Raw genomic sequence first — 13024 nt, 5'->3', positions numbered from 1 at the left:
CACTGAACCTAAAACTGCTTTAAAAATTATATGCATGAGAAAAATAATTAAACAAAGAGTTTTAGCACATAATAATCATTTAGTACACAAGAATAAGGTATACAAAATGATTTAAGATGCAATATTTCATATTGAAAGGTCTGACCTATGAATAAATGATTTAACTCACTGTGAGGCATAGAATGACAGAACAGTTTAGAACGTATAACAGTAATAAAGCTTTGGAACTCACAAGAAAGATCCAGAATAGACATATAGACTTGGGGCTCATGGTCAAGTAGGAAATGCTTCAAGTTATGAAAACAATTTAACAGATTATGGAAGGCAGTTGTTCCAGTCCAGGGTCCCTGATCTCCCAAGCAACATACAGTAGAGTTGGACTGTAACCGTTGGACAGACATGCATCCCAATAATGTGGTGAATACTAACATGGAAATATGCATCAGGTGCTTTGGGGGAATATAGAGACTTACTTAGGTCAAGTTCATAGAAGTTTAGAGCAGAACACCTTACACCAAGCACCAATCCCAGGGGAGTAGAACAACAGTTACCAGTTCCATGGACGACTTCACACATTTCTGCCTGTGGTATCTCGTATCAGAGTTGCTGGAGAAAACACAACACAGTCAAGCACAAATGGAACAGGGCTTTACTTGATCTTTCCTTACTCTTCTCTATAGAAGGGACAACAAAATCGGCTCCCATGGTGTGCCTCCTTCTCTCATGGACCAAGTTCCTCTAACCAAGCCCCAACCCCAGCAGCTGATGCTGGGGAACTGGCCTCCAAACCTCTCCTGTGGAGCTGCAGAAGGACCTAGCTCCTGCCCACAAAGTCTAAATAAGTGCCTTTGACACACACACATGTCAGCATAACAAAAGAGCAATCATTAAGCATGAAACAGGTGAAAAATAAACTCCCAGGAGGTGCTGCACTCGGTACAGGCATGTGTGGCCTCTTTACCTCTAGGTCAGGAGATAGTCCCAGCCCAGGGTCCTTTTTTATCACCACAATAGAGGTTGAAAGTCTGTAAGAAACTTCCTTTCCCAACAGAAGACCTGTCAAGCTTATGGAACAGTTTCCTCTGGGGAAAAACTGACCTCATTCTTGAAGACTAAATGAAAATTACTCATGCAAAAAAGAGGAGAACTGGAGGAAAAGTAAAGCTAGACTGTGGGATAACTCAGAAGAAAATGTGCAGAGGTGAGGGTGGTTCCCAGGAACTGCAATGTTCAATCTGTCACTGACAGCGAATCAAGGCTTTGGCCCAGAGCAGCAGAGTCAGGTTGACAAGAATGAAGGGCAAGTAGACATACTAGGTTTTACCTTCTAGGTGATGGATTGGTTGGTAGACTCACCTTACTGAAAGATGCCAGGGACATCAAGATGAGAATAGAGTTAAGATCAGAATAGTGTTAAGGTCCTCTGAAGTACAGAGATTCTGAGAATTTAGGACAGGTTAACCAGCTATGTTCTAAAACTTTGGCTTTAATTCATATGGGCATTAGTTTCCAGTTCAACTCTGGTGATAACAAACTGTGAAGATTTCATAGGTCATCTCTAAGATAAAACACATATTAAAAAAAATTTTATGTCTCCAAAGTCCAAAATGCTGATATGATAATGATGCCTCCATTTTCTCTTGTATCATTCAATATTCTAATGATAATAAAATTTATTTTATAGTAGTGTGATACATTTTTACTTGATTTGATTAACAACTGAACCAAAATGAAATCATTGATATTGTGAGAAAAGCTGTTATCTAAACTTTAAATAGGATATATCTTAAAATATTTGTGCTCAATACCAATGTTCTTTTTCCAAAAGCCAACAAAAAGACCCTTTCCTTTTAGTTAAAATCTTCTCAGTCTGGATTGCATAGTAGTCTAGGTAATCAAGAGTATTCCAGAAAAAAAAAAAAAAATCTTCTGCTTCATTGACTACACTAAAGCCCTTGACTATGTGGATCACAACAAACTGTGGAAAATTCTTAAAGAGATGGGAATACCAGACTACCTTACCTGCCTCTTGACAAATCTGTATAGAGTTCAAGAAGCAACAGAACTGGACATAGAACAACAGACTGGTTCCAAATTGGGAAAGGAGTATGTCAAGGTTGTATATTGTCACCCTGCTTATTTAACTTACATGCAGAGTTCACCATGCAAAATGCCTGGCTGGATGAAGCACAAGCTGGAATCAAGATTGCTGGGAGAAATATCAATAATCTCAGATATGCAGATGACACCACACTTATGGCAGAGAGTGAAAAGGAACTAAAGATCCTCTTGATGAAAGTGAAAGAGGAGAGTGAAAAGAGTGGCTTAAAGCTCAACATTCAGAAAACTAAGATCACGGCACCTGGCCCCATCATATCATGGCAAATAGATGGGGAAACAATGGAACAGTGACAGGATTTATTTTCTTGGGCTCCAAAAATCACTGCAGATGGTGACTTCAGCCACGAAGTTAAAAGATGCTTGCTCCTTGGAAGAAAAGCTATGACCAACCTAGATAGCATATTAAAAAGCAGACACATTACTTTGCCAACAAGGCTCCATCTAGTCAAAGCTATGGTTTTTCCAGTAGTCATGTATGGATGTTAGGGTTGGACCATGAAGAAAGTCGAGCATGGAAGAATTGCTGCTTTTAAACTGTGGTGTTGGAGAAGACTCTTGAGAGTCCATTGGACTGCAAAGAGATCCAACTAGTGCATCCTAAAGGAAATAAGTCCTGAATATTCTTTGGAAGGACTGATTCTGAAGCTGAAGCTCCAATATTTTAGCCACCTGATGCAAAGACCTGACTCATTGGAAAAGACCCTGATGCTGGGAAAGATTGAAGGCAGGAAGAGAAGGGGATGCCAGAGCATGAGATGGTTGGATGGCATCACCGACTCAATGGACATGAGTTTAAGCAAACTCTGAGATTCGGTGATGGACAGCGAAGCCTGGCATGCTGCAGTCCATAGGGTCACAGAGTCAGACATGACTGAGTGACTGAACTGAACTAATATTCTTATTATATCCTGTGCTCAACATAAATAGAACTGTATTCACATTTCCTTAAAAGAAGGCAGTGCATTTAGCTGCTGGAGGTTAGGTTAATATCTAATAGGTCCTAATGTCTGCAAATTCTATCTTACTGATGGATCTTTGTCCCATCAATTTGTTTCTAGGTCAACTGCTTAAATTATATTTCAATAAATGAGCCAGACAGTGTCCTGACCTACCGGACCTCCAAATGTCTGATTTGAAGGAAAATCAGATTGATTATATTATTTGCAGCCAAAGATGGAGAAGCTCTATACAGTCAGCAAGAACAAGTCTGGGAGCTGACTGTGGCTCAGATCATGAATTCCTTATTGCCAAATTCAGACTTAAATTGAAGAAAGGGGAGAAAACCACTAGACCATTCAGGTATGACCTAAATTAAATACCTTATGACTATAGAGTGGAAGTGAGAAATAGATTTAAGGGACTAGATCTGACAGACAGAGTGCCTGATGAACTATGGAAGGAGGTTCGTGACATTGTACAGGAGACAGGAATCAAGACCATCCCCATGAAAAAGAAATGCATACAAGCAAAATGGTTGTCTGAGGAGGCCTTAAAAATAGCTGTTAAAAGAAGGGAAGCAAAAAGCAAAGGAGAAAAGGAAAGATATAGCCATTTGAATGCAGACTTCCAAAGAATAGCAAGGAGAGATAAGAAAGCATTCCTCAGCGATCAATGCAAAGAAATAGAGGCAAACAATACAATGGGAAAGACTAGAGATCTCTTTAAGAAAATTAGAGATACCAAGGGAACACTTCATGCAAAGATGGGCACAATAAAGGACAGAAATAGTAGAGACCTAACAGAAGCAGAAGATATTAAGATGAGGTGGCAAGAATACACAGAAGAACTGTACAAAAAAGATCTTCATGACCCAGATAATTACAATGGTGTGATCACTCACCTAGAACCAGACATTCTGGAATGTGAAGTCAAGTGGGCCTTAGGAAGTATCACTATAAACAAAGCTAGTGGAGGTGATGGAATTCCAGTTGGGCTATTTCAAATCCTGAAATATGATGCTGTGAAAGTGCTTCACTCAATATGCCAGAAAATTTGAAAACCTCAGCAGTAGCCACAGGACTGGAAAAGGTCAGTTTTCATTCCAATCCCAAAGAAAGGCAATGCTAAAGAATGCCCAAACTACCGCACAACTGCATTCATTTCACATGCTAGTAAAGTGATGCTCAAAATTCTGCAAGCCAGTCTTCAGCAATACGTAAACCGTGAACTTCCAGATGTTCAAGCTGGTTTTAGAAAAGGCAGAGGAACCAGAGATCAAATTGCCAACATCTGCTGGATCATTGAAAAAGCAAGAGAGTTCCAGAAAAACATATTCTTCTGCTTTATTGACTATGCCAAAGCATTTGACTGTGTGGATCACAATAAACTGTGGAAAATTCTGAAAGAGATGGCAATACCAGACCACCTGACCTGCCTCTTGAGAAACCTATATGCAGGTCAGGAAGCAACAGTTAGAACTGGACATGGAACAACAGACTGGTTCCAAATAGGAAAAGGAGTACGTCAAGGCTGTATATTGTCACCCTGCTTATTTAACTTGTATGTAGAGTACATCATGAGAACCGCTGGGCTGGAAGAAGCACAAGCTGGAATCAAGTTTGCCGGGAGAAATATCAATAACCTCAGAAATGCAGATGATACCACCCTTATAGCAGAAAGTGGAGAAAAACTAAAGAACCTCTTGATGAGAGTGAAAGAGGAAAGTGAAAATGTTTCCTTAAAGCTCAAATTCAAAAAACTAAGATCATGGCATCTGATCCCATCACTTCATGCAAATAGATGAGGAAACAGTGGAAACAATGGCTGACTTTATTTTTCTGGGCTCCAAAATCACTTCAGATGATAATTGCAACCATAAAATTAAAAGACGCTTACTCCTTGGAAGGAAAGTTATAATCACCTAGACAGCATATTAGATAGCAGAGACATTACTTTGCCAACAAAGGTCCACCTAGTCACGGCTATGGTTTTTCCAGTGGTCATGTATGGATTGAGAGTTGAACTACAAAGAAATGAGCACCAGAGAATTGATGTTTTTTACTGACTGTATAGATCTTCTCCATCTTCAATTACAAAGAATATAATCAATCTGATTTCAGTTTGACCATATAGAAGTGGCCACTTCTATACTCAGAGTTAATTTTCCCAGGCATATTTTCCTTACTTGGTAATATTAACATTTTGAAACTAGTATTGCACATTTTTCACTTTTGTAAAATGTCAAGACAATTTTATAGCATTTGACTTAACACTTCTGTGGGTACTTTTGACCTTTCATAATTATAGTAATCTCCCACAATGTGTGACAGGCACAGTTAAGGTAGCATTTAGAATAAAAGGTCAATATTTATTGATAGATTGAAGTCTTATAAGCCATCAATAAAGATAATAGACTAAAGAAAAAATCATAGCAGAAACTAACTTCTTTAACTCCTCATCATCTTCTTATTACTTTGTTATCAAATGCCTAAGGAGTTCATCATTTTTACAGTGTGTTATGTTACAGTTTCCCTGACAGGACTTATTTCTGGAATCTTCCAAATATTTAATACATTAACCTAAAGTAATATCATTTTTTTAGCCCAACATATATATGCATTTCTCTCTTTTTGTTTTGTCTATAGAGACTATGATATTTCCAATTGTGACTTGGTTTCATACTATCTAACATTCAGACTCGGGAATATGTCCAGTTTTTTTAGACAAAATACCTTAAAATACAAACTTAAAATATATCTAGTTTTAATCCTGTAAATATACTCAAAATAAAATTCAATACTCTTAAATAAAACAAGTATAAGATGACCCTTGTGTGACCCATGCCAGTAGATAAAGAGCTATGCTTCTTTTATTCAATAAAAAATGTGTAGATTATTTAGACATTTAAATCAAGGCATGACAAGAAGAATTGAACATCTTTTTCTTTTTTACTATAGAAACAAAGAATCTCAGATGCAAAATTTTAAGTTTCTTTCTAAGTCTTGAAGCTATGCCATATAATAATGTTTTGTTTGAAGAAGGCTCACTTTGAAAAGACTGTCAATCTTCATTTATTGTTGGACAAATATTTGATATTAACTATATACCAATTTTACTTCCTTGTGGCTCAAATGGTGAAGAATCTGCCTGCAAAGCAGGAGACCCAAGTTCAATCATGGGCTGGGGAGATCCCCTGGAGAATGAATGGCTACCCATTCTAGTCTTCTTTCTTGGAGAATTCCATGGACAGAGGAGCTTGGCGGGCTGCAGTCCACTGGGTTGCAAAGAGTCAGACGTGACTAAAGTGACTTAGCATGCACACATATAATATTCACATTAGAAGAATATTACCCCCAAAGAGTACAACCATAACCAATACTTTCATTTTTAAAAGTTGGAGAGACTTGTTCAAAATCTTCTTTTTTAACTTCCAAAATGGGTTAGGTTTATGCAATAAAAATAGAAATATTTCTGGAAATAGAAATAGGAATATTGTGAAAGGGTACAGACTGGGTCTCCAGAGCTGATATCATAAGCATCTAGGAACTTGTGAATGCATACCTCCAATTTCCACACCAACAAGTTCTGCCTCCAAAGGTTCCATGGTGGAGTCTATGGAGAATTAACCATTTTTGACAAACTACTTTACTAAAACTAATTTGAAGAACTACTGATGAAAAACTAATTTTAGGAACTGCTAATCTAAACTAAGGTATAGTCGTGTCTTATGTGTCTTTACATTCTCAAGGCCACTCTGTATCTGACACATGTCAGGACTTCATAAATATCTACTGAATGTTTGAATGCATAAGTGAATATCATGAGTGTGACAATAAAATACAAATGATTCTGGCTATGGATATCACTGAGAAGGTGGCATTGAACTGTTCTTAAAGTATGAAGGAAATGTTTAGTTCTTCACCCCAAAGAATGAAACACTGAATGTAGATTTTCATGGAGCAGCTATAAAACAGTTGACAGCTATTGTTGGATTGGAGAACATCTAGCCTTTCAACCCACGTCAGAAAAGAAGCAGCCTATTTGGCCAGAAGATGAGGTTTGCCCTGTTGTTACTGAATTACACCTAGGTTTTCAGTGTCTTATGGCCTATGTGCATCACCACTATACCACAAAAAGCCTTAATTGCTATTTATAAAGTATATAATTTGTGATTAAGATACTGAAGAATATCAGATTTACATTTTGACACTAAACTTAAATTTGTGTTAATCTAGCCAAGTAATTTAGTATGATTTTGTTCACTGTCTCCTGTACAATGTTATGAACTTCTGTCTATAGTTCTTCAGGCACTCAGTCTACCAGATCTAATCCATTTGCTCTATGCATCACCTCCACTATATAATCATAAGGTATTTATTTAGGTCATACCCGAATGGCTTAGTGGTTTTCTCTACTATCTTCAAGTTAAGCCTGAATTTTGCAATAAGGAGCTCATGGTCTAAGTCAGTCAACTCCAGGTCTAAAGCAAGATGGCTTTCTGAAGAGGCTTTGCAAATAGTTGAGGAAAGAAGAGAAGCAAAAGGCAAGGGAGGAAGTGAAAGATATGCCCAACTGAATGCAGAGTTTCAAAGAATAGCAACGAGAGATAAGAAGACCTTCTTAAATGAACAATGCAAAGAGACAAAAACACTAGAATGGGAACGACTAAAGAACTCTTCCAGAAAACTGGAAAGATCAAGAGAATATTTCATACAAGGATAGACATGATAAAGGACAGAAATGGAAAGGCTTAACAGAAGCAGAAGAGATAAAGAAGACATAGCAAGAATACAAAGAAGAACTCTACCAAAAAAGGGTCTTGATGTGAATTATCACATGGTGTGATCACTCACCTAGAGACAGACATCCTGGAGTGGGAAGTCAACTGGCCTTAGGAAGCATCACTGAGCAAAGCTATGGAGGTGATGGAATTCCAGCTGAGCTATTTCAAATACCAAAAGATGATTACGTTAAAGTGCTGCACATGATATGACAGTAAATTTGGAAAACATAGCAGTGGCCACAGGACTGGAAAACGTCAGTTTTCATTCCAGTCCCAAAGAATGGCAACACCAAAGGATGTTCAAACTGGTAAACTATTGAGCTCATTTCACCTGCTAGTAATGTTATACTCAAAATCCTGCAAGATAGGCTTCAACAGTACATAACCAAGAACTTCCAGATATACCAACTAGGTTTTGAAGAGGCAAAGAAACCAGAGATCAAATTGCCAACATTGACTGCACAAGGAGAAAGCAAGAGAGTTCCAGGAAAACATCTACTTCTGCTTCAATGACTATGCTAAAGCCTTTGATTGTGTGGATCATAACAAACTGTGGACAATTCTTAGAGATGGAAATACCATACCATCTTACCTGTCTCCTGAGAAACCTATATGTGGGTCAAGAAACAACACTTAGAACTGCACCTGGAACAACTGATTGGTTCAAAATTGAAAGAAGTATGACAAGGCTGTATATTGTCACCCTGCTTATTTAACATATGTGCAGAGTACATCATTAAAATACAAGGCTGGATGAAGCACAAGCTGGAATCAAGATTGCTGGGAGAAATATTAGCAACCTCAGATATGCAAATGATACCACATTAATGACAGAAAGTGAAGAGGTACTAAAGAGCCTCTTGATGTGGGTGAAAGGGGAGAGTGAAAAAGTTGGCTTGAAACTCAACATTCAAAAAACTAAGATTATGGTATCCAGTCACATCACTTCATGCAAATAGAAAGGGAAAAGTGAAAACAGTGACAGATTTTAATTTCTTGGGCTCCAAAGTTACTGTGGATGATGACTGCAGCCATGAAATTCAAAGACATGTTCCTTGGAAGGAAAGCTATTACAAACTTGACAGCATATTAAAAAGCAGAGACATCACTTTACCAACAAAGGTCCATATAGTCAAAGCTATGGTTTTTCCAGTAGTCATGTATGGATGTGAGAGTTGTAGCATAAAGAAAGTTGAGTGCTGAAGAATTGATGCTTTTGAACTATGGTGATGGAGAAGACTCTTGAGAGTCCCTTGGGCTGCAAGGAGATCAAACCAGTTAATCCCAAAGGAAATCAGCCATGAATACTCATTGGAAGGGCTGGTACTGAAGTTAAAGCTCCAATACTTTGGACACTTGAGAAGAGCCAACTCATTGGAAAAGACACTGATACTGAGAAAGATTGAAGGTAAAAGAAGAGGGTGGAAGAGAATAAGATAGATAGCATCACCTACTCAATGGACATAGATTTGAACAAACTTCCGGAGATAGTGGAGGACAGAGGAGCCTGGCATGCTACAGTTCATGAGGTTGCAAAGAGTTGGACACAACTTTGCAACTGAACACGAGTAATAATTTGAGACCTACATAGAAAGAATAGGCAAATACAAATTTATTAAAAATAGAAGTGCTCCACATAACCAATAGAGAAGTTCCTCATAGGACCAACGCTAAGGACTTTAAGATATAGCATTTTCACAACAGCTGACAAAGTAATTTAAATTAATATGCAAACTCCACTATCAAAAGTCCTATTTTTAAAAGCGTTCTCATGGAATGAAGACTTTTTCTCTGCAGGAATTTAATTGGCAAAGATTGATCTTTTGCTGTGTTAAGAAAGTAATTTTGAAAACAAATGTAAAAATGTACCCAAAGTATTCTTTGATTACTGATATTTCAAAAATTAGTATTTGATGGACTATCTGAAAATATATTGAGACAAAATAAGCCTTTATAGTCTTAATAATGTGGAACTCATTTATATTTTTTTCACCAAGAACCAAACCAGGTCAAAACTTTTAAAGTCTATATTTAAAGATAATTTACAGTAAAGCACATACATCTCAATGAATTTTCACATATGTATCAGTGTACATACTCAAGTATTCATAGCGCAGATCAAAGTAATCAGCATTCCCTGCACCCGAAATGCACATGTGCTCCTCTCTCACAAGGTAATCACTATAAATATGTATATATTAAGCAGTGGAAACATATAAGAGTTTTAGCTATATGTGTTCTTAGAGAAATATTACCTTGTATATTTTGTTTCACCTTTAAAACGAACAGAATTTCATTTTTAAAGTCCTTCAACACCCATTTATTGGGTAACCACTACATGACAGCCATTTTTCTAAGCTCTGGGAGCACAACTTCATAGTGTAGTAGGCTTCTGCTCACCTGGAACTTGCATTCTAGGTGGTAGAAAGTAAGCAATCAACTAAGTTAATAAGAAAATAAACAGAAACATTTAAAAACTGGTCACTTATAATAAGCATATTAAGAATAATGTAGCGGCTGCTCGCGGTGCGGAGCAGGGTCAGGATGGACGAGGACGTGCTGACCACCCTGAGGATCCTCATCATCGGCGAGAGCGGCGTGGGCAAGTCCAGCCTGCTCTTTTTTTTTTTTTTTTTAATTTTGCGCGACTTGGCCTTGGCGCGGGCCTTGCCGCCTTGCTTGCCACGACCAGACATGACAGGGACACCCACTAACAATTGCTCCCGCCAAACGCCCGACAAACTCCCCAGCCTGCTCTTGATGTTCACAGATGATACTTTTGATCCAGAACTTGCAGCAACAATAGGTGTTGATTTTAAGGTGAAAACAATTTCAGTGGATGGAAATAAGGCAAAACTTGCAATATGGGATACTGCTGGTCAAGAAAGGTTCAGAACATTAACTCCCAGCTATTATAGAGGTGCACAGGGTGTTATATTAGTTTATGATGTCACAAGAAGAGACACCTTTGTTAAACTGGATAATTGGTTAAATGAGTTGGAAACATACTGCACGAGAAATGACATAGTAAACATGCTAGTTGGAAACAAAATTGATAAGGAAAATCATGAAGTTGATAGAAATGAAGGCCTGAAATTTGCACGAAAGCATTCCATGTTATTTATAGAGGAAAGTGCAAAAACCTGTGATGGTGTACAGTGTGCTTTTGAGGAACTTGTTGAAAAGATCATTCAGACCCCTGGACTGTGGGAAAGTGAGAACCAGAATAAAGGAGTCAAGCTGACACACAGGGAAGAAGGCCAAGGAGGTGGAGCATGTGGTGGTTACTGTTCTGTGTTATAAACTCTGGGAAACGCCATCTCTTGCGTATTTGATCAGATAATGTCATCTTTCTGTATATAAACTCTCTTAACTGCTATTTTAGGGACCTTGCAGTTTGCACATATTTGTTTTGTATCATGGCAGTAAATATTTGTGAGAAAGCCCACTCATTGACTTTTCCAGGTAAAACGTAAGCATGCACAGTTTGCAATCTGCAGTTTTTTATGTAACATAAAACAGGTGTACCTTTATAAGTACATTTGATTTTATGATTTACATTCATCATGTGATTTTTTAAAAATCCACCTCTCTAGTATATGTTGATACAAGGTCTAGTTTTGGTCTCTTTTTCGCTTAAATACTTATCAATTACTGAATTAATTGGTATCGTAGAACTCCCAGGACCACTGGGAGATAAACAGATGTCATCAAACCTGGCAGATTTCCCTTCAGGAATAACAAAAAGCATGATTCCACAGCTTTCCTAGGATGTTCACTGACGGATTCTCTTTAGCACTAAGCAAAATCCTCTTTGCAGGATGTGGTCGAGGCCAATTTATAATTAAATCCCCGTTTGTTCTGACGATACTTCAGAAGTAGCATTAATATGTTAAAGGAGTTTGGTCTTCCTTGACTTGAGGAGCAGCTCATTGCTTAGCTGGAGTTTTAATTCTGTGATGTGTACCTGGCTTCATGAGCCTCTGTGCAGCGTTTTGGGTTGTGTGGTATTTGACAGAATCGCAATAAGATTCCCCCATTTTGGTTTCAGAAGGACAGGAGTAGTATGTTTGTGTAACTCATGTAGCACTTATCACCTTTAAAACCAACACATTTTCCCACAAATGTTGGTGGTGTTTGTTCCGGTACTTCAATTATAGCTTGTGTAATGTTAATGAATATCTGTATCTTATGACTTCCATAAATGACTAGTTGATATTCAAAAACATATTTCTGTGTTTTGAGGGTTGGGGGAAAAAACACTAAACTATAATTTGAAAAAGGCATATTGCTTCCAGATTTCGATGTGTATGGAAAAATACTGTTGCAGTGAAAATCTTGGTACAAACTTGTACAGACTAATAAATCTTTTACACAGTATTCAGTTTTGTAACCTCCTGCTATTGTACATTGTATAGTTTTTTCACTCATGTATTATTTAATATACATTGATCTCTGCTATTTTAAGCTTGCAGATAAGTGATTTGCCCTTTCAGGCAGGCCACTTTAATACCACTCAGTAAGATTAATAAGAAATACTAATTTCTGGGCGGTTTGTTCTCTATATACAGTTGCAAACGATAAACATTTTTGTGGGTCACCTTTACAATGCTTGTGATAATAGACTGAAATGTATATCTTCACATAAGAAAACCTTAACATACTGCATGATTCACACTTCTTAGACTATATTACATGGGATTAAAGGTTTTATGCATTATATATGTTTTTACAGAAAATGAAACATATACTACTACTTTAATGTTAGAGAAAGATAGCTAACACATGTACTTATGATTTGTTGTTACATTAAAACTGTAGATTTGTATATGTGGTTTCTGTATTGACATTTCTATTTATTGCTGTTTGCTCCTTGAGCCATAGAATATTCTTCCTATGCATTGGATTGTCTTTATTTGGTCAGAATTTGGATACATATGAGTCACTTAACTTTTAACAACTAATTTTGTTTGATTTATATTGTAACCTTTTATAGTTTTTTAATAAATCTAGCCTGCTTTCCCTAAAAAAAAAAAAAAAAAAGAATAATGTAATGAACAGAGATGAGCAGTATGGGTGTAACATGAGATTAAAGACCCCTCTCAGAATGTAACATTTCAGCTGCAATTTAATAACGACATGGCACCAGCCTTGTAAAGATATCCAAAGAGGAGAGTTCCA

At 37.3% G+C, this 13024-nt stretch overlaps 1 pseudogene across 1 annotated transcript; it reads left to right on the top strand.

Moving 5' to 3' along the window:
• The first annotated feature begins 10362 nt into the window (after positions 1-10362).
• LOC147365537 (ras-related protein Rab-18 pseudogene) lies at positions 10363-12223 on the top strand (annotated as a pseudogene). Its single transcript, XR_015132273.1, has one exon. The product of XR_015132273.1 is annotated as a ras-related protein Rab-18 pseudogene (transcript).
• Positions 12224-13024: the final 801 nt, after the last annotated feature.

Source organism: Bos grunniens, chromosome 9, assembly GCF_055505025.1.
Source record: "Bos grunniens cultivar Pamir isolate PY7600 chromosome 9, Bosgru_T2T1.0, whole genome shotgun sequence".
NCBI lineage: Eukaryota > Metazoa > Chordata > Mammalia > Artiodactyla > Bovidae > Bos > Bos grunniens.
The sequence above is the reverse complement of the archived record's forward strand: the minus strand, read 5'-3'. Positions and strand labels throughout refer to the sequence as shown.